This window comes from Pseudophryne corroboree, chromosome 11, assembly GCF_028390025.1.
Source record: "Pseudophryne corroboree isolate aPseCor3 chromosome 11, aPseCor3.hap2, whole genome shotgun sequence".
Taxonomy (NCBI): Eukaryota; Metazoa; Chordata; class Amphibia; order Anura; family Myobatrachidae; genus Pseudophryne; species Pseudophryne corroboree.
Window position 1 is genome coordinate 246,444,817 of NC_086454.1, and position 23,213 is coordinate 246,468,029.

General features: G+C 48.1%; 1 long non-coding RNA gene across 2 annotated transcripts in view; it reads left to right on the forward strand.

Annotated features, from left to right (window-relative positions):
* Positions 1-23,213, forward strand: part of LOC134969396 (uncharacterized) — a 348,300-nt gene that overhangs the window by 210,358 nt on the left and 114,729 nt on the right. For both annotated transcript variants that reach the window (XR_010189470.1, XR_010189471.1), the window contains exons 3-4: positions 5,342-5,396; positions 5,615-5,727. This is a non-coding gene — a long non-coding RNA (uncharacterized LOC134969396). The remainder of the gene's footprint in view (positions 1-5,341; positions 5,397-5,614; positions 5,728-23,213) is intronic.

The window sequence follows — 23,213 nt, forward strand, 5'->3', positions numbered from 1 at the left end:
GGAAAGCACTGTGTGATACCCTGGTAGGGGGTTTAAACAACCAAGACTTCCAAGACCTGTTACGTTCGTCCGACGTGTAACAAACAGCACGCGGGTTGGCAGCGCCAGGGTGTGCGACTCCTGCGTAGCAAGGACGCTCCACCTGGGAACAGTGCCCTCGCTAGGTCATGGGAAGAAAACCTCGCAAATAGACTCCCCAAGGAGAGGGCTAATCACGCAAGCACAATCAGAATGGGCTGCGGGATTCTCTACGATGATGACGGAATTTCTCATCAAGTTAGCGCCGCCCGCACATACAAAAACGAATGTGCGCAAGGCAGTTAACAGACCTCTTCCTATTATACAGGAATTATAGAAGGACGAGGGTCTTCTTTTTGATACAGAGGAAGGTGAGTTAATTTAATCTAACCTAGACGCCGATTTTCCAAAAAGAGGACACGGCAAACTCAGGTCTGGAGGCTTTAAATGAAGCGGTAAAGAAGATCTTACACTTTAAGATACAAGAACTAAAGAAGCCACAAGAATTCGAATTGTTCGAATCCCAAAAGCCACGTTCAGTGTTTCCCGTTCCTAAATCCCTCCAATCTCAAATGCAGGAGGCTTGGAAACGACCTGGAAAACTCTTTCAAGTCCAAAAAAAAAAAGAAAGAAAAAAAAGTTTTCACGTAACTTATCCCCTACCTAGGAGTGTAATGGATAAGGGGGAGAATCCTCCAGTAAGGAGGCTTCCCTAGGAAGGTTGTCAAGGAAGACAATCTTACCAATTCCTAATGTTACGACTTTAAAGGATGCCTCAGATCGTAAGTTTGGCGCAGCTTTAAAGTCGATTTTTATGACAGCAGGTGCAGCACAGAAATTTACGATCATCTGTGCTTGGGTCATCAAGACAATGAGAGCATGGTCTGGACGTAGTGTACAGGCTACTGAAGTGGTATTCGAGAATCTGCTAATATGTGTCAAGCATCAATGGATATTAGCAGTGTAGCATCACACACCTCTTCATCGGCCAGATTCGGCTAGACGGATTTTATGGTTCAGACACTGGCAAGGAGACTCTGACACCAAGCAGACGGTAGAATCCATCCCCTTTCGGGGGGCATGCTTTTCGTTTCAGATTTGGTCAAGTGGATTTCGCAGGCTATAACAGGGAAGTCCACCCTCTTTCCTTCTCTTTATACGGAGCCGCTCCACAGATTAGGAGAGGTTATTCGGGACTAGCGCGTGATTAATTTAGATCACAGTCCTTTCGAGCCCGATGAAGAGGTTTCGGTACACAAGTACATGGGGGCAGAGGTAGTGGCCGCTCACAGACAACAAACAGAAAGCAGGATCAGCCTGCTGACACAACCATAGCGTGACGGCCTCCCAGTTCACCTGGGGTCCCCATGGGGGAGCGCACGTCTGGAAGGTTTTCGGGACATCTGGCCCAAAACCTCATCAGAACTTTGGATAAATGACCTAATCTCCCTGGGGTACAGTGACCTCAGAAAGAAAGAAAAAAATAATAATAATTTTGCTTCCGTCAGTGGTCATTATTACAGTTCCCACATCTCAGACGAACGGGTTTTCTTTACCAATCTTTGTGTCATGACATACCCAGTTGAGACAGTCAGACCGATACTCAATTTAACAGTTTTAAACCAGTTCTAAGAGTCTATAAATTCCGGATGGAATCAATCCAGTCTGTCATTGCAGACTTAAAACAAGGCGTATTCATGATATACATGACCATAATGCATATCTACATATCCCGATCTGAGCCCCTCATCAGGATTGCTTAAGGTTCACAGGTAAAGGATCACTACCGCTTCGGGGCCTTGTCGTTCGGCTGATCATCGGCCCCACTAAGCTTTACGATTATCATGTCGATCAGAGTTGCAGAATTGAGACTGTTGAGGGGCACTATTAAACCTTATTTAGACGATCTACTAATCAGAGTAGCCTCTCGGGAACAGTTGATCGAGGATGTTAAGACATCTCATCTATTTCTCATTTCACATTGGTGGATTGTAAATTTCCACAAATCCAACCTCAGGTCAACTCAACGGATTCAATTCCTTGGTCTCATTGTGGACACGGTACAATTGAGAGTATTCCTACAAGAGAATAAGATCAAGGACCTGCAGAGATAAGTGGCTCAGGTGTTGAGGTCACAAACGATTTTCTCTACACCTCTGGGGCACCTTCTCGAGACGATGGTGGCGTCTTTCGAAACTCTAGTAAGACAGACTTCATTCCCGCCTATTCCAGATGAACCTCAGTGATCACGACCCTCCTTAAAGTGGTAGTCGTTGCGCAATAATCTCGCAACAGACAATATATTGGCATTTGGGATTGGAGAATCCTAACAACAGAGGCCAGTCTCAGTGGCGGGACTGCTGTCCTGGAGGGACATCAGTTTCAGGCAGGTGGATGCCATGAACATTCTCAAGATAAGTGCGGCTTCCAACACGCCTCTTGTAACCAAAGACCTAGGCATGGGTCAACACTTAAAGATACAGTCGTACAATGTCACGATGTTAGCTTACATAAACCGTCAAAGGGGATCAGTGAGCAGGAGGGCGTTAAGGGACTGGTGCCTACATCCATGGATTTTCGACATGGTGGTGAGGAGATGGGGTCTACCTCAAATCGACCTAATGGTGTCTCGGCAAAACCATCTGCTGGACAAGAGATCCAGCAGCAGAAGGAGTGGACGCATTAACACTTCCTTGGTGTTACAAGACGGTTCACATTTTTCCACCTTTACCACTCATACCCAGGTTTCTAAAAGGGGTGAAACGAGAACGAATGTGGACGATTCTAATTGCACCAAATGGACCCCACAGGAGGTGTCACTCAAACCTGCAAGGGTTACTACGGAAGATCCTTGACGGTTGCCTCAGTGAGAGGACCCTTTATCTCAGAAACGTTTCCAACGCCAGACCTACACAGACTGCCTTTGCAGGCGGGGCTATTGAAATACGGATCTTAAGCTACAGACTGATACCAAGAGCGGCCATTCCTAAGATGATTGTCGCTAGGAAGCTGGTCACAGCCATGCACTTCTTCCTAATTTGGAGGGTGGAATTTGACGAACTTCCACTTATTCAGACGTCTACTTCTCCTTCAGGCCGGTCTAGGGGTAGAACTAAGACGGGGCGTTCTAAAGGTTCAAATTTCGGCTCTCTCCATTCTATTTCAACAGAGGTTGGTTCAAGCCTTTTTAATGGGATTCTGAGGATACAACCCCCTTTTCGTCCTCCAGCTGCGTCGGGGGACTTAGATTTGAGGTAGGAATTTTTGAAATCTCCAAATTTTGAGCCGTTAGCAAGACGGACCTGAATTATTTCTCTTGGAAGGTCACATTCTTGCCTACCTTGGCTGAGGCCAGGTGGGTTTCGGAGTTAGGAGCCTTATCGTGTATAAGTCCCCTGTTAATTTTCATGAGGTTAGGGCGGGATTCCGTAACAGAGAGGATTTCCTTCCTAAGGTTGTTTCAAGGGTTCACGTAAACCGGTCAATGGTGGTCCCATCTTCCTAGAGTCTCACAGATGAGGACATGGCCTTGGATGTTGTCCGAGCATTTAGGGGTATACGTGCAGGTTACATCGTCTTTTCAGAAAGTCGGAACATTTGTTTGTTCTTTATGATGGGCCAAGGAAGGGTTGACCAATCTATGCAGTCTTTGTCTAGACGAGTTAGACTTGCGATTCGGCAAGCTTATATTTCCTGTAGAACACAGTTTCTAGTCAGGCGGGTGCTCATACCACCAGATCAGTGGGTGCCTCATGAGTGACTACCAGTGGTGTTCCCATTACTCAGCTTGGCAGAGTGGCAGCGTGGTCTTCAGCCCACACGGTTGTGGAATGTTACTGGTTTGATACCTTTGCGTCCGGCGTCTCTAAGTTTGGTCGTTTAGTTTTGCAGGCCGCAGACAGCACTCCCTCCCTGGGGGATAACTTTGGGACGTCCCCTAATGTATAAGGATGCTCCAGTGTCCCCTAGTGGATGAAAGAGAAAAGAGGATTTTGGTACTTACCGATAAATCCATTTCTCTGAATCCTCTAGGGGACACTGGACGCCCGCCTCGGTGCTGTCGACCTGCTGTGTTAATAGTTTTTGTGTAAACAAGTCGTGCAAACAGCGTTAGTTCTTCAGTTAAGAGTTTCTTGACTGCTGTTTGATATGTTGTACGGTTCGGTTCCTCGCCAAGTGGTCTAGTATAATGTCCTATTCTCTCAGTCAAATTTTCCAAACTGAGGGAGAAGGGATGTGAACGGGGAGGAGCCGGCTGTGCAGACAATGCTAATTTTACATTGTGCCACACCTCCGGTTGCAAGCTTCACACCCCTAATGTATAAGGATGCTCCAGTGTCCCCTAGAGGATTCAGAGAAATGGATTTATCGGTAAGTACCAAAATCCTCTTTTCTCATCTCCCCCATATGTCTCAATCCCCTCCCCCTAACAAGGGACACTTATATATTGTGTTTCAATCATACATATTTACATTTGTTAGCCTAATACTTAGGCTACACTTTTATTCCTGTTGGTATATGTGGCAGCTATAGTATAGAAGATAAAGAAGTATTAAGAAGTGATAAAGAAGTATTAAGCAGTGAGACAGCTACAGCTAATACCCCTTTCACACCGCATTGCACGGTCGTACCCTGGAGCCGTACATGGGTACTTCACGGGTGCGACCTTGCAAGAGACTCCTTCAGACTGAGTCCCCAACCCGGCAATATGCCAGGTTGGTGACGTCACCGGTGACGCATTCCGGTGACGCCGCTTGGAGATCAGATGATCTCCAAACGCCGCCTGTGCCCATACAGTAAATGGGTAACTGGTTGCATCGACACAGCTTACCCGTTCACACCGCATAGCGTTCCGGGTTGAACACGAGTTCAACCCTGGTCACTACCAGGATGACCCGGATTATTCTAACTGGTCCCTTTCAGACCGCACACAGCAACCTAGATTATGTGCGCTCATGTGCAATAACCCGGGTTACAAGCTGGCGGTCTGAAAGGGTTATACAGTCACACATTTTTGGTTCCCCTACTGAGATAATGACACATATACATATATATTATTTTATATATCTATATAATATATCTATATATACACATAATATATAATTTATATGTCATTATCTCATTAGGGGACCCCAAAATATGGGATTTTGAATTTTGGATAAGGGATACTCAACCTGTAATAGTAATCACTGTATATGAGCACTAATGACTAAAATAGTTTCTATACAGCATGAATGACGTTGTGAATCACACAAGACAAAACTGAGGAATATTTTAACATGTAAATAAACAAAATTACTTACATTCAGATCTTCCACTTCAGGAATTTCGCCATAGAGCAAATGAAGAATTGCAAGGACTGGAAATACAAGTAATTGGTTAGTGTGTGTGTTTATACAGAAATATATACTTGTGTTACAGTATGTACATTACATTTTCTTTACAATACACATACAGTGCAGAGTATATACAGTATAAGGATATCAAGTGTTTATTGGCTATGCAGTAGCAGGCAGTATTTACATATATTTGCACCCACTGCATTGCAGCATAGTTTGCCCATGTGTGACGTTACTCTTGTTTGCTTTGTTACTAGGAATTAGACCTTAAACGAGGAGGAGTGATGGAAGAAAAGGAAAAGGGGAATTAGCAGAAGAGACCAGGAGGCCCAGGCATGGCTTGGCTGCGGGGTGTAAATCACCATTTCTGGTAGGCAAGTATGCTGTAAATTAACTCACATGGGATCATTACACATCATCACAATGTATTGTCCTCTGTTACAGCATTTTGCTTTTTACGCTTATGATTATATGTACGGCAAGCGCAGTTTAAGGTGTATGCCCAATTACTGGCCTAATTACACTAATATCAGCTATGGGCCATTCACTTCAGTCATTTGTTTTTCTCCTAAAATACTGCTTACTATAACCACCTCTGGATGTGGACAAAATAAACATTTTACAACGAAAAACTTGCTGTGCAGATAATAGGGAATGCCTTCACCTCTTACATGTAATTTAAACACTCAGTTTCTGTAACAGGCCTTCACTATCTTCCACAATATACAAACACAGAACATAAAACTGTGGTTTCTAATTTACTATTCTGCTCTCCGCAGGACTACAGAGCGAATAATGCGGAGATTCAGTAATACACAAGGGGCAGGAATATTCCTGGGACAAACTTCAAAATATTTTTATCCCAGGAAAAGGTGGTGTCTATACACAGAAACATTAGTAATCCGCCGTGCTCTATCTGGCTACAAAACACATATAAAATAATGTTACTTGCACAGAATATCAAAGGTTGTTAGAATTCTAACAGTATACAATCCGTAGAATCATAATCGCTGTCCTGATCAGATCAGCAATGAGACCTCTGGGAGGGTGGGCTTATAGCAGTACTGACATGACAAGTTGTGATGTCATAATACTGACATGACAAATTGTGATGTCATAATACATATGATTATTTTTTCTCTTACGTCCTAGAGGATGCTGGGGACTCCGTAAGGACCACGGGGTATAGACGGGCTCCGCAGGAGATAGGGCATCTAAAAAGAACTTTGACTATGGGTGTGCACTGGCTCCTCCCTCTATGCCCCTCCTCCAGACCTCAGTTAGATCTTGTGCCCAGAGGAGAATGGGTGCACTGCAGAGAGTTCTCCAGAGTTTTCTGTTGAAAAAGAATTTTGTTAGGTTTTTTATTTTCTGGGAGTCCTGTTGGCAACAGGCTCCCTGCATCGTGGGACTGAGGGGAGAGAAGCAGGGCTGGCTTAACGGTTGGGCTCTGTTTCTAAGGCTACTGGACACCATTAGCTCCAGAGGGAGTCGGAACACAGGTCTCACCCTGGGGTTCGTCCCGGAGCCGCGCCGCCGTCCTCCTCACAGATGCCGAAGATAGAAGCCGGGTGAGTATGAGAAGGCAGAAGACATCAGATCTTCATGAGGTAAGGTGCGCAGCGGTAAGCTGTGCGCCATTGCTCCCATTCACACACACAGAGCAGCACTGAAGGGTGCAGGGCGCAGGGGGGGGCGCCCTGGGCAGCAATAAACCTCACATTTGGGCACTGACAAGGTAGATTAGGCTGCTGGGCAGTAATTCTACGATCCCCCGCCATTTTCTATAAAAAAAATCACCGTGACCGAAGCCCGCCGTCGGGTGGGCGGAGCTTGATCCCCAGCACTAACCAGCGCCATTTTCTCCACAGAAGCTGCATGAGGAAAACGCTGGCTCCCTGGTCTCTCCCCTGCTGAACATTCAGGCTGGAAAAAAGAGGAGGGGGGCATTTTGAGCGCAGTGAGTGGGAATCTGGTCATTTTATATATAAAAGCGCTATGTGGTCATATTTTTCCAGTGTTACTAAGCACTGGGTGTGTGCTGGCATACTCTCTCTTTGTCTCTCCTAAGGGCCTGGTTGGGGTTTTGTCCCCTTATAGGTTAATCCCTGTGTGTGTGGGGTGTCGGTACGTGGTGTCGACATGTCTGAAGCGGAAGGCTTTTCCAAGGAGGAGGTGGAGCAAATGAGTGGTGTGTCCCTATCGGTTGTGCCGACTCAGGAATGGATGGACATGTGGCATATGTTGAATGCAAGTGTGGCATCCTTACATAAGAGGCTTGATAAGGCTGAATTAGGGGGGACATCAGGGGGTCAATCCTCGGATTGGACCGACTCACAGGGCCCGTCGGGGTCTCAAAAACGTCCCTTAACACAAGACACTACTACCGACACGGACTCTGATTCGTCGACTATGACGAAGTGATATTGCACCCTAGGGTGACAAAAAGCATTCAGTGTATGATTGTGGCAATAAGGGATGTGTTGCATATTGCGGATTAACCCTCGATCCCCGACACAAGGGTGCACATGTTTAAGGGAAAGAAACAAATTATAAATTTTCCCACATCTCATGAACTAAATGATTTCTTTGAAAAAGCTTGGGAGACTCCGGAAAAGAGACCGCAGATACCCAAAAGAATTTATATGGCATACCCCTTCCCTAAACAGGACAGGGAGCGTTGGGAATCACCTCCCACTGTGGACAAGGCCCTGACGCGCTTGTCCAAGAAAGTGGCGCTACCGTCTCCTGATACAGCTGCCCTTGGAGACCCTGCAGATCGCAGGCAAGAGACTACCTTAAAGTGTATTTATTCTCATACTGGAGCAGTCCATAGACCGACAATTGCGTCGGCATGGGTGTGTAGCGCGATTTCAGCTTGGACAGATGAGCTGACAGCTGATTTTGATAAGATGGATAAGGATACTATATTCTTAACTCTAGCCCATATTAAAGACGCAGTCTTATTTATGAGGGATGCTCAAAGGGACATTGGTTTGCTGGCTTCTAGGGCCAATGCCATGTCTATCTCTGCGAGAAGATCCTTATGGACTCGCCAATGGACGGGTGATGCAGATTCCAAAAAACATATGGAAGTTCTACCCTATAAGGGAGATGTATTGTTTGGGGATGGGCTGACGGACCTGGTTTCCACAGCTACAGCAGGTAAATCAAACTTTTTACCATTTATTTGCCAACAGCAAAAGAAAGTACCACCCTATCAGATGCAGTCCTTTCGGTCGCACAAGTCCAGAAGAGGTCGGGGATCCTCCTTCCTCGCCAGAGGTAAGGGCAGAGGCAAAAGAGCACCTGCTTCGGCAGGTGCCCAGGAACAAAAGTCCTCCCCGGCTACTCCAAAGCCCACAGCATGACGCTGGGGCTCCCCTGAGGGAGTCCGCACCGGTGGGGGCACGTCTTTGACTTTTCAGCCAGGCCTGGGTCAGCTCAGGCCTGAATCCTTGGGTGTTGGAAATAGTTTCCCAGGGTTACAAACTGGAATTCGAGGAGGTGCCCCCGCGCCGATTTTTCAAATCGGCCCTACCAGCTTCCACATCGGAACGGGATGTAGTCTTAGCTGCAATTCAAACGCTGTGTCTACAGTAAGTATTAATCAGGGTTCCCCTGAACCAGCAGGGAAGAGGTTACTACTCAACCCTATTTCTCCTTCATCCACTAGGGGCCACTGGAGTGTAGTTACAATGGGGAAATAGTAGGTAGTAATTGGGAGCTGGCACTTTAAAAATTCTCACACTGTGGCTAGCTCCTCCCCTACTATCTCCCCTCCAAGCCAGTCTTAGTTTAGTGCCCGAGGTGAGCTGGTTCACTTGGGTTTAGCTGAAGAAATTTTTTCTTTATTATTTTATTTTTCTTCACACACACGCACGGACTGGCAGCTCTGCCACTGCCAGTCTGCACCGCGGGAGCTGCCGGCGGGGTCCCATCGCAGCTGCGTGCGGCTCGGGATGGGCCCCGGCTGAGGGAGACACTGAGCTCTCCTGAGTTGGCGGACACCGCTGCGTGCGGCGCGTGTAGGGGCCACTCCATCCAGCAGAAGATTCCGGCAGCATGGCAGCGGTGAGTATCAAAAATGGTCGGACACCGCTGCGTGCGGCGCGTGTCGGGGCCACTCCATCACAGAAGATTCCGGCCGGACACCGCTGCGTGCGGCGCGTGTCGGGGCCACTCCATCAGAAGGACAGCGGTGAGTACAATCTCCCCCCCTCCAGACTGATGTGTGATTTTACATAATATGTGCAGAGTGAGACTCTTAGATGTGATGGTCTTTACTGTGTTGTGTCCTGCATAACCTATCCCCTACATCTAGCAAAGGCGCAACCAGTGTTTGAATCTCACTGAAGGATGATTTACTAACCCCCTTATAACGCTGCAGTGCATCAGCAGAAGAGAGGGCGCACTTACTGGTTTGAACTTGGCGCCATTATGTGGGGGGCGGAGCTTCAGCCTGCTCTGTAAGCGGGCTCAGCGCTCTTCAATCCCCGGCTGCAGCAGACAGGCAGCCGGGTGATACATTTACACTACCTGGCCGCAGCATACAAGCTTACAGGCAGCCGGGTAATACATAGCGGGTTTTTAAATTTAAAAGTGGCGCCGGAACAGAGGGGCGGAGCTAACTCCCGCTCCGTCCGGCGGGCTCAGACTCTCAGCTGCATACAGGCGGCCGGGGGGGTTACACACCGCTCCCCGGCCGCAGCATATATTACAATATACAGGCGCTCCCCGGCAGCAGCAAACAGGCAGGCGGGGGTTACATTTACCCGCACCCCGACCGCAGCAAGGCGGCCGGGGGATACATTGGCACGCCGAGGCAGGGGGGGCGGAGCTAACTCCCGCTCTGTACGGCGGGCTCTCTACGCTCCCCGCGCCGCTGCAGCACGCCGCTCCAGTGTGTGTGGGTATGTCAGTCTCACACTGAAGGCTCATTCCTCTCCTGGCTGTGCAGGGAGGATTTCTTTGCAAGGAGGGGTGAGTAAAGGCTTATAACCCGCTTTACTCAGCGGGCTCCCAGGTCTCACTGTCGCTAGGCAACAGACCTTGTCTCTGGGGTTTTTAGCTTTTCCATACTTCATGCTGCTGAAATATAGCTACATTCCTCCCTGCAGTAGAGTCCTCTACCCGGCATTTCCCTACATGCAAATCAGGGAACCTGCTCTATTACAGTAGCTGGGACTCAGCTCATTAATAATTTAAAAATCTACTGTGCAGTATTTATTTACCTACAAATACACAGTATTTATCTACCCTATTGGGTTCACATAGACAGTATTTATCTACCCGGTTGGTTTCACGGTGGTGTGTGTGTATATATACATATATAGTTATGTTTGTGTATATATATATATATATATATATATATAGTATCCCAATAAAGATGACAGCGGCACTCAGGGTTTTGTAAACATGCAAAAGTTGTATTCAAAACGTGAATAAATAAGCCGACGTTGTTACCAGGAGGCACCAGGGTCACGAGTGGCCATCAGGAGGAGTGCCGGTCCACTTCTGCCATATATATATATATATATATATATATATTTAAGTGCGTGTGGGTATGTATATAGCAGGGCTGGCCAAACCGGTCCTCGAGATCTACCAACAGTTCATGTTTTCCAGGCCTCCTGGAGACCTGTAGAATTGTCAGTTAGGAATGAATGCAACACATCTTAATTAGTAATGACTACACCTGTGCACCAGCTAGGTGGTCTGGAAAATGTGTACTGTTGGTAGATCTCGAGGACTGGTTTGGCCAGCCCTGGTATATAGATATATCCATAAAATACCAGATATAGGGGATAAAACAAACACTTCCGCAATGTTTTCTAATAACAGAATACCCCACCTTGCCACATAACATTTTCCCCCATCTTTTCTCACAGGCTGGTCACCATTTTGAAAAGCCAGCGGAACCTCCGAGAAACATCTGGTGCACCTTAATTAGCGGTACACTAAATACAGGGCGGGGTGTTGCCTTCCCTTTATTATTCATTGGTGTCACTAGTTACTAATGCTATTTGTAATTGGGGAATGTGTGTAAGGCATCAGACAAATAGCGCTGTGGCTCAATACGCTAGTAGCGGGTATCTGAACAGGGGTTTGAATCCAAACAAAACTTTAAGGAGAGCTCCTATAGCCTAGGGCTAAGACTCCTGTCCCACAGCGCAGTGTTACTGGTTCAGGTCTCCGCTGCTCCAGAAAGTTTATTTTAATCGTGTCGGTCACTACACATTATAGTGCAGACCTTACGTAGGGCTCTGTTTATTTAACCCACCTTTTCTCCTTTCGTTTGTCTCACCTGGGATAGTCAAAGAATTCCCTCTTAGGTGTGAAGTATGCGGCGGAGCCATCTGCTTAGCCCTCCACGCACCTGCAGGACACTCCTGTTTGAACAGCTCAGATTATGCAGGTAATGTCACTGTTAACCAGAGACCTTGTACGTCATTTCACCTTTCCAAAAGGAACCTTGCTAACATTCCATGCATTACTGATGTCTGTTTTCTGTGGATCTGAACCAGTGTCTCAGAATATACAGGTGCATTATACAGCAGTTCATCTGATACTGCAGGTAAAGGAGGCGGACACGTCAAGTCCATCAGGGTTCCACGCCAATGACGAAATGACAGCGACTGGTCCAGTTTCGGATGAGCTGGGCAGGCTCCTGTAGGCGGCCGACAGACACCCGAATACACAATATCAGGTATCAAACAATGTTTGTTTTCCTATCCTTTCCCCGCAGATGGCAGGAGATGGTATCAGAACCTCTCTAGGGTATACACCTCGGTGTATCGCCGGTCCATCAAGCCGCCGTTTTCCTGAGGCAACCTTGCTCAGGGATCCATCGACATATGCGGCAGCGCGGTTCTACCGTGTCCGGAGCAGGTAGGTTGGGGAACAATTGTCCTCTAGGTTACAGGATGCTTCGCATCAGGATCAATTGATACTTTGGTACAGGTCAGAATCACGATTCTGCTTTATGTTCTTTGGAGGTCTCCACGTCTGCAGACTCGGACCCTGCATCTTCGCTTGGGCTGTCTTAACCCGACGACCTCTGGGGCTACGACAGTGACAGGTGAACATGAAATCCTACGGGGCAGATGGTTCTGGGGAAGGAACTTTCTGCAGGATTTCTTGAACCATTGGAGGTAAGTCCACTTTGCTTTCTCCTACTACTGCCCCAGCTCCAAGACAGACCTTTACTGGTCTTTCCTTTAGATTTTTCCGTGCCCTTTCAGGCTTTCGACTCCACACGGGTGATATCTTCGTCGCCAGGGGTTCTCAGGGTAAAAAGGCTGAAGCAGAGGTTCAACATCCTCGGTCCAGTCTGATTTTATGTCATCCTATACACCCATTACACAGACTTTCCTACCACCTGGAGGGTCCCAGGGTAGGCGCAGGTCGATGGGAGAAGGCTTGGGCGGTTACAACCGTCTCAGGAGTCCCTCGGCATGGGTCGGCCGATTTACGATGACAAGAGAGTCATACTGCAGGCTGCGCTCCATAGGTTTCTAACCGCAAAGGGTGTTGATCCCTGTTTTTCACATATCATTTGAATTAGGACAGTTCTCAGGCCTTTGTTTTCTTTTCACGTTCCGAAGCCAAGTGGCTCGGACAGGCCTATTCTGGCCTTACAATCCTTTTAGTCAAGAAAGGGAGTTTTACGTGTCCCTTGTCTTCAGAGATGCCTGTTTACTGATTTCCGTTGGACAGGCTTTTCTCAGATTCGCATTACAGGATTCTCATTTTCACTGTCAGTCCTTTCCTCTTCTCTCTTCCGCTCCCACAGAGTTTAGGAAGATCACAGAATAACTCTTTTTCAAGGGCAGTGGGTGACGTTGGTTCCCTAATGGGACAATTTACTGCTACTATCCCATTCTGTACATTAGGTGGCTTCTGAATATCCGGAGGATCCAGGAGCTTCTGATTCGACACAGATCCAATTTATGCTCCGCATAGACGTTTCTCAACACGGTCCGTCAGAGGATTTTTCATTCCTCGGCACCAGATACTCTATACCTTCAGTCAAGTTGCGACGCAATGAGTGGTCGCCTCCATTCCTCTCTGAGCGGGGGACAACAATCTTCTTTCCAGATCAAGCCACCAGGTCAGACTCCTGGGTGAGGGAACATTCCCCGGAGTTTTGTCAGCTGGTCCGCTGTGGGCGGAGATTTCGGATCGACCTCAGGGCGTTCTGACTGACTCTTTAACCCTTTATTACTCTCGGACGTGAGCTCTGGCGGCAGTAGGCGAGGAGGCCCTCAGGGCTCCGGGGAGTTTTCTGGTTATTCTATCCTGCCTCCTTTTCTATTTCTACCTCATGTTCAGTAACACAGGAGGGGATTATGCGTGCTAGTCCTCTCGGTGGCGCTGGTTGGGCCACGCATGACTTGAAGATACAGATACGCCTGTTGTCAGTAGAGGAGCCTTGGCTCCTACCTCGACTGGACTGTCTACTTCAACAGGCTCCTTTTTTTCTCCTTGTTCAATCTTACACTGGTTTCGTTTACCCGTGTGACTGTTCACGAGACCTCAGAAGGGAGGAGTTCCCTAGTTCGGTTAGGCCTACTGGGCCCCGATTTCAGAAGTCTGTTACCTCTTCTCGCTTTTGCCACTTTTGGAAAACTTTATGGGACATAATAAGGATAAAAGGGGTTTTTCCCCCTTCTTCCAGTTACCATTCATCTTTGGTTTCTCTGGGAGGTTTAGCTCCGCTGCGCTTCAAACCACACTGACCGGAATTTTAGGTCTCTGCCTTTTTCGCTTTTCTTCCAAATGAGATTAGCCTAGCGGCCGTAAGTTCGGCCTCTTTTTCAGGGAGTACTCTATTGGCAACTCCCCTGGCTGTGCTTCGGCCTCAGCGGTCGTTTCTTCCAGAGGGGATGTCCATTTTTCATATAAATCTGACACTAGTGTTTTTCAGTCCTCTCTGAATGTTGTCAGGGCTCGCCAACTCTCTCTACAGAGGTCTCAGGCTATTCGATGAAGTGTTTTTCTTCTTTGTTCTGTACGATGCTCCCGTACTAAATAGCCGGGGTCCCAGCATACGCTGGGCAGTTGGATACATCTGACCATCAGACAGTCTTCTTGGCGGTTACTAGGGAGCCTCCGTTTTCCATTTCAGCGCACTTTACGCGCATTGTAAGACCTTCGTGGGCAGCTGCCCGCGGGGTCTCCATGAATATTTTGTCGGGCGGCTACTTGGTCAAACCGACATTCGTTTTGTCAAATTCTACAAGTTAGACACTTTTACGGCCTCTGCATCACTGTTTGGCCGAGCAGTTTTTACAGGACTCTCAGCGCTCTCCCACCCGTTTTGGGAGCTCTGGGACGTCCCCATTGTAACTACACTCCAGTGGCCCCTAGTGGATGAAGGAGAAATCAGGATTTTGGTACTTACCGATAAATCCCTTTCTCCGATTCCACAGGGGCCACTGGACGCCCGCCCAGCGCTGTTCCTCCTGGTTTTTTGCTTAACGGTTTGCAGATCACCATATGACTGCTTGTTGAGTTCAGGCTAGCCTGGTTTTTGTCAGGTTCTGTTCCAGGTTTAGTTTGTGTTCGCCTGGTTTACAGGGCGTCGCTAACCTCCTCTACCTTACGGTTTGGTTATTACAGCTCTCCTCGGGCACAGTTTTACGTAGACTGGCTTGGAGGGGAGATAGTAGGGGAGGAGCTAGCCACAGTGTGAGAATTTTTAAAGTGCCAGCTCCCAATTACTACCTACTATTTCCCCATTGTAACTACACTCCAGTGGCCCCTGTGGAATCGGAGAAAGGGATTTATCGGTAAGTACCAAAATCCTGATTTGTGGTCCCGAAACCGGACGGTTCGGTCAGACCTATTTTGAATCTGAAATCCCTAAACCTGTACATAAAAAGATTCAAATTCAAAATGGAATCACTCAGAGCGATAATAGCCAATATGGAGGAGGGGGAGTTTATGGTGTCTCTGGACATAAAGGATGCGTACCTTAATGTCCCCATATATTCCCCCCATCAGGAATACCTGAGATTCGCTGTACAGGATTGTCATTACCAATTTCAAACGTTGCCGTTTGGGCTTTCCACGGCCCCGAGGATTTTCACCAAGATAATGGCAGAAATGATGGTGGTCCTGCGCAAGCATGGAGTCACAATTATCCCATACTTGGACGATCTCCTAATAAAAGCGAGATCCAGAGAGAAATTGCTGAGCAGTGTGGCGCTCTCTCTGAGAGTGCTCCAGCAACACGGTTGGATTCTAAATCTACCAAAGTCACAGTTGATTCCAACAACTCGACTAACATTCCTAGGTATGATACTGGATACGGAACAAATGAAGGTCTTTCTCCCACTGGAGAAAGCCCAGGACATCCAGAACATGGTCAGAGACCTGCTAAAAACGAAAAGGGTGTCAGTTCACCAATGCACTCGAGTTCTGGGAAAAATGGTGGCGGCCTACGAGGCCATTCCCTTCGGAAGGTTCCATGCAAGGACTTTTCAATGGGACCTTCTGGACAAGTGGTCCGGGTCCCAGCTGCACTTACATTCGGAATTCAGGATTGGATCCTGGTTACCACGGACGCGAGCCTCCGAGGATGGGGAGCAGTCACACAAGGAAGAAATTTTCAGGGACTGTGGTCAGACCAGGAGTCCTGTCTACACATCAATGTGTTGGAACTCAGGGCCATTTACAACGGCCTTCGACAAGCGGAGAGTCTTCTTCGAAACCTACCGGTTCTGATTCAATCAGACAATGTCACAGCAGTGGCTCATGTGAACCGCCAAGGCGGGACAAGAAGCAGAGTCGCGATGACGGAAGCCACCAGGATTCTTCGCTGGGCGGAAAATCACGTAAGCGCTCAGTCGGCTGTCTTCATTCCGGGAGTGGACAACTGGGAAGCAGACTTCCTCAGCAGACACGATCTCCATCCAGGAGAGTGGGGACTTCATCAAGAAGTCTTTGCAGACGTAACGCGTCTTTGGGGAACTCCTCAAATAGACATGATGGCGTCACGCCTCAACAAAAAGCTTCGGAGGTATTGTGCCAGGTCTCGGGACCCTCAGGCAGTAGCAGTAGACGCTCTGGTAACACCGTGGGTTTTCAAATCGGTCTACGTGTTTCCTCCTCTTCCTCTCATCACAAAAGTGTTGAGGATCATAAGACGAAGAAGAGTACAGTCGATACTCGTTGTCCCAGACTGGCCTCGAAGGGCCTGGTACTCGGATCTACAAGAGATGCTCACAGGAGATCCCTGGCCTCTTCCTCTGAGGGAAGACCTGTTGCAACAGGGGCCCTGTGTATTTCAAGACTTACCGCGGTTACGTTTGACGGCATGGCGGTTGAACGCCGAATCCTAGCGAAAAAGGGGATTCCGGAAGAGGTCATCCCTACTTTAATAAAGGCTAGGAAGGAGGTGACGGTAAAGCACTATCACCGTATCTGGCGAAAGTATGTGTCTTCGTGTGAGACCAAGAATGCACCTACGGAAGATTTTCATCTGGGTCGTTTTCTCCACTTCCTACAGACAGGAGTGGATATGGGTCTGAAATTAGGCTCTGTTAAGGTTCACATTTCGGCCCTCTCGATTTTCTTTCAGAAGGAATTGGCTTCTCTTCCAGAAATCCAGACGTTTGTAAAGGGAGTGCTGCACATCCAGCCCCCTTTTGTGCCTCCAGTGGCACCATGGGACCTGAACGTGGTATTGCAGTTCCTAAAATCACACTGGTTTGAACCGCTTAACAAGGTAGAGTTGAAATTTCTTACCTGGAAGATGGTCATGTTGTTGGCCTTAGCATCAGCAAGGCGAGTGTCAGAATTGGCGGCTTTGTCACAAGAGCCCCTACTTGATTTTTCATGTGGATCGAGCTGAATTGAGGACACGTCCGCAATTTTTGCCTAAAGTGGTTTCTTCATTCCATATGAATCAACCTATTGTGGTGCCTGTGGCTACAAGTGACCTGGAGGATTCCAGATCCCTGGACGTAGTCAGGGCCTTAAAGATTTATGTAGCCAGGACGGCTAGAATTAGGAAAACAGAGGCTCTGATTGTCCTGTATGCTACTAATAAGATTGACGCACCTGCTTCGAAGCAGACTATTGCTCGCTGGATCTGTAATACGATTCAGCAAGCTCATTCTACGGCTGGATTGCCGGTACCAAATTCGGTTAAGGCCTATTCCAGTAGGAAGGTGGGTTCTTCTTGGGCGGCTGCCCGAGGCGTCTCGGCATTACAGCTTTGCCGAGCGGCGACTTGGTCGGGGTCAAACACTTTTGCTAAATTCTACAAGTTTGATACCCTGGCTGATGAGGACCTAGCGTTTGCTCAGTCGGTGCTGCAGAGTCATACGCACTCTCCTGCCCGATTGGATGCTTTGGTATAAACCCCATGGTCCTTACGGAGTCCCCAGCATCCTCTAGGACGTAAGAGAAAAGAATTTAAACCTACCGGTAAATCTATTTCTCCTAGTCCGTAGAGGATGCTGGGCGCCCGTCCCAGTGCGGAAACTCTGCAAGACTTGTATATAGTTGTTGCTTACATAAGGGTTCTGTTACAGTTGAAATTGGTCTTGGACCGTTACTGTTATTGTTCATACGGTTAACTGGTTATGTATGATCCATGTTACATGGTATGATTGGTGTGGGCTGGTATGAATCTTGCCCTTGGATTTCTAAATCCTGCCTTGTATTGTCCATCTCCTCTGGGCACAGTTCTCTAACTGAGGTCTGGAGGAGGGGTATAGAGGGAGGAGCCAGTGCACACCCATAGTAAAAGTTCTTTTTAGGTGCCCTATCTCCTGCGGAGCCCGTCTATACCCCATGGTCCTTACGGAGTCCCCAGCATCCTCTACGGGCTAGGAGAAATAAATTTACCGGTAGGTTTAAAATCTTATTTTTTTTATTATTCAAATGCCCATATATACACACACGCACACATATATACCAATTAAGGACCGCAAATATTAAGTTCTTGATCTCACAAAAGTCTTGGAATAACGGATGGTGTATTGGTTGGCATTACTGCCTCACATCACCATAGCCCCAGCTGTGTGGAGTCTGTATATTGCGTCGGCTTCCTCTGGGTACTATGGTTTCCTTCCACAATCTAAAAATATACTGGTTAATTGGCTCCTGAAAAAAATGAACCCTAATGGGTAAAATGAATGTACATGGGCAGACTAGATTGGCCACGTGGCTCTTATTTGCCTTCAAATGTTTCTATGTTTCTCAGTGATGTGCGATGAGGTAAATGGCTGGGGAGGCACTGGCTAGTATCAGAGCCAGAGTTACACATATATATGAACCCAAAGGTTCACGTGGGCATTATACAAAGGTGCAGCAGTATATGAAGGAGTACCCATAAGAAACAGGAATCATGTCCGAGAGGGCGGAGCGCTTGTAGTATGGGTTTCCACTGGGGTTGCCACCTGATCCCTTTAAGTCTAGACACATATTAATTACACAGGTTCTGTAGCTGTCTGACTTCAAGACTCCATTTCACCTTGTTTTAATCAGCCACAGAACCTGTGTAATTAATATGTGTCTAGAACTAAAGGGATCAGGTGGCAACCCTAGCTTCCACTGACAGGTGAATGTTTGCGGAACCCTTCTGAGCCAGTATCCCCACTGACATTGCGGGGGAAGGTAGCATTTCACTGCAGTGATTTTTTTTCCAATGACTTATTCACTCTTTCACCTATATTTAGTGATGGCTGATTCACACGAACAACCTGGAGGGCCTTATTAAACAAGGGAATATTTGGAACGACAGGCAGTAGACAGGAGATGTAATATATTTTCATTGCTATATCCCATTTCTCTGACGTCCTAGTGGATGCTGGGAACTCCGTAAGGACCATGGGGAATAGCGGCTCCGCAGGAGACTGGGCACAAAAGTAAAAGCTTTCTGACTAGCTGGTGTGCACTGGCTCCTCCCCCTATGACCCTCCTCCAAGCCTCAGTTAGATTTTTGTGCCCGGCCGAGAAGGGTGCAATCTAGGCAGCTCTCCAGAGCTGCTTAGAGTAAAAGTTTTAAATAGGTTTTTTATTTTCAGTGAGACCTGCTGGCAACAGGCTCACTGCATCGTGGGACTAAGGGGAGAAGAAGCGAACTCACCTGAATGCAGAGTGGATTGGGCTTCTTGGCTACTGGACATTAGCTCCAGAGGAACGATCACAGGTTCAGCCTGGATGGGTCCCGGAGCCGCGCCGCCGGCCCCCTTACAGAGCCAGAAGAGCGAAGAGGTCCGGAAAAATCGGCGGCAGAAGACGTTCCTGTCTTCAGTAAGGTAGCGCACAGCACTGCAGCTGTGCGCCATTGCTCTCAGCACACTTCACACTCCGGTCACTGAGGGTGCAGGGCGCTGGGGGGAGCGCCCTGAGACGCAATAAAACATGTTTTAAACCTTATACGGCTAAAGAAATGCATCATATATAGCTCCTGGGCTATATGGATGCATTTAACCCCTGCCAGTTTTCCTAAAAAAAGCGGGAGAAAAGGCCGCCGTGAAGGGGGCGGAGCCTATCTCCTCAGCACACAAGCGCCATTTTCCCTCACAGCTCCGCTGGAAGGACGGCTCCCTGTCTCTCCCCTGCAGTCCTGCTACAGAATCAGGGTAAAACAAGAGAGGGGTGGCACTAATTGGCAGAAAATACATATACAGCAGCTATAGAAGGGAGAAACACTTATATAAGGTTATCCCTGCATATATATAGCGCTCTGGTGTGTGCTGGCAAATTCTCCCTCTGTCTCCCCAAAGGGCTCGTGGGGTCCTGTCCTCTATCAGAGCATTCCCTGTGTGTGTGCTGTGTGTCGGTACGATTGTGTCGACATGTATGAGGAGGAAAATGATGTGGAGGCGGAGCAATTGCCTGTAATAGTGATGTCACCCCCTAGGGAGTCGACACCTGACTGGATGGTAGTATGGAAGGAATTACGTGACAGTGTCAGCACTTTGCAAAAAACTGTTGACGACATGAGACAGCCGGCAAATCAGTTAGTGCCTGTCCAGGCGTCTCAAACACCATCAGGGGCTCTAAAGCGCCCGTTACCTCAGATGGTCGACACAGACCCAGACACGGATACTGACTCCAGTGTCGACGGTGACGAGACAAACGTAATGTCCAGTAGGGCCACACGTTACATGATCACGGCAATGAAGGAGGCTTTGAACATTTCTGATACTACAAGTACCACAAAAAGGGGTATTATGTGGGGTGTGAAAAAACTACCCATAGTTTTTCCTGAATCAGATGAATTAAATGAGGTGTGTGACAAAGCGTGGGTTTCCCCCGATAAAAAACTGCTGATTTCTAATAAATTATTGGCATTATACCCTTTCCCGCCAGAGGTTAGGGCGCATTGGGAAACACCCCCTAGGGTAGATAAGGCGCTCACACGCTTATCAAAACAAGTGGCGTTACCGTCTCCTGATACGGCCGCCCTCATGGAACCAGCTGATAGAAAGCTGGAAAATATCCTAAAAGGTATATACACACATACTGGTGTTATACTACGACCAGCAATCGCCTCAGCCTGGATGTGCAGCGCTGGAGTGGCTTGGTCGGATTCCCTGACTGAAAATATTGATACCCTGGATAGGGACAGTATATTATTGACTATAGAGCATTTAAAGGATGCATTACTATATATGCGAGATGCACAGAGGGATATTTGCACCCTGGCATCAAGAGTAAGTGCGTTGTCCATTTCTGCCAGAAGAAGTTTATGGACACGACAGTGGTCAGGTGATGCGGATTCCAAACGGCATATGGAAGTTTTGCCGTATAAAGGGGAGGAGTTATTTGGGGTCGGTCTGTCAGACCTGGTGGCCACGGCGACGGCTGGGAAATCCACCTTTTTACCCCAGGTCACCTCTCAGCAGAAAAAGACACCGTCTTTTCAAACTCAGTCCTTTCGTCCCCATAAGGGCAAGCGGGCAAAAGGCCACTCATTTCTGCCCCGGGGCAGAGGAAGGGGAAAAAGACTGCAACAGGCAGCCTCTTCCCAGGATCAGAAGCCCTCCCCCGCTTCTGCCAAGTCCTCAGCATGACGCTGGGGCTTTACAAGCGGACTCAGGCACGGTGGGGGCCCGTCTCAAAAATTTCAACGCGCAGTGGGCTCACTCGCAAGTGGACCCCTGGATCCTGCAGATAGTATCGCAGGGGTACAAATTGGAATTCGAGACGTCTCCCCCTCGCCGGTTCCTGAAGTCTGCTCTACCAACGTCTCCCTCCGACAGGGAGGCAGTATTGGAAGCTATTCACAAGCTGTATTCCCAGCAGGTGATAATCAAGGTACCCCTCCTACAACAGGGAAAGGGGTATTATTCCACGCTGTTTGTGGTACCGAAGCCGGACGGCTCGGTGAGACCGATTTTAAATCTGAAATCATTGAACACTTACATAAAAAGGTTCAAATTCAAGATGGAATCACTCAGAGCAGTGATAGCGAACCTGGAAGAAGGGGACTATATGGTGTCTCTGGACATCAAAGATGCCTATCTCCATGTCCCAATCTACCCTTCTCACCAAGGGTACCTCAGGTTTGTGGTACAGAACTGTCATTATCAGTTTCAGACGCTGCCGTTTGGATTGTCCATGGCACCACGGGTCTTTACCAAGGTAATGGCCGAAATGATGATTCTTCTTCGAAGAAAAGGCGTCTTAATTATCCCTTACTTGGACGATCTCCTGATAAGGGCAAGATCCAGGGAACAGTTAGAGGTCGGAGTAGCACTATCTCAGGTGGTGCTACGTCAGCACGGGTGGATTCTAAATATTCCAAAATCGCAGCTGATTCCAACAACACGTCTACTGTTCCTAGGGATGATTCTGGACACAGTCCAGAAAAAGGTGTTTCTCCCGGAGGAGAAGGCCAGGGAGTTATCCGAGCTAGTCAGGAACCTCCTGAAACCAGGACAAGTGTCAGTGCATCAATGCACAAGAGTCCTGGGAAAGATGGTGGCTTCTTACGAAGCAATTCCATTCGGAAGATTCCATGCAAGGACTTTTCAGTGGGATCTGCTGGACAAATGGTCCGGATCGCATCTTCAGATGCATCAGCGGATAACCCTATCTCCAAGGACAAGGGTGTCTCTCCTGTGGTGGTTGCAAAGGGCTCATCTTCTAGAGGGCCGCAGATTCGGCATTCAGGACTGGATTCTGGTGACCACGGATGCCAGCCTGAGAGGCTGGGGAGCAGTCACACAGGGAAGAAATTTCCAGGGCTTGTGGTCAAGCATGGAAACGTCTCTTCACATAAATATCCTGGAACTAAGGGCAATTTACAATGCCCTAAGCCAAGCAAGGCCTCTGCTTCAGGATCAGTCGGTATTGATCCAATCGGACAACATCACGGCAGTCGCCCACGTAAACAGACAGGGCGGCACAAGAAGCAGGAGGGCAATGGCAGAAGCTGCAAGGATTCTTCGCTGGGCGGAAAATCATGTGATAGCACTGTCAGCAGTGTTCATTCCGGGAGTGGACAACTGGGAAGCAGACTTCCTCAGCAGACATGACCTCCACCCGGGAGAGTGGGGACTTCATCCAGAAGTCTTCCACATGATTGTAAACCGTTGGGAAAAACCAAAGGTGGACATGATGGCGTCCCGCCTCAACAAAAAACTAGACAGGTATTGCGCCAGGTCAAGGGACCCTCAGGCAATAGCTGTGGACGCTCTGGTAACACCGTGGGTGTACCAGTCAGTGTATGTGTTCCCTCCTCTGCCTCTCATACCCAAGGTATTGAGAATTATAAGACGGAGAGGAGTAAGAACTATACTCGTGGCTCCGGATTGGCCAAGAAGGACTTGGTACCCGGAACTTCAAGAGATGCTCACGGAGGACGCGTGGCCTCTACCTCTAAGG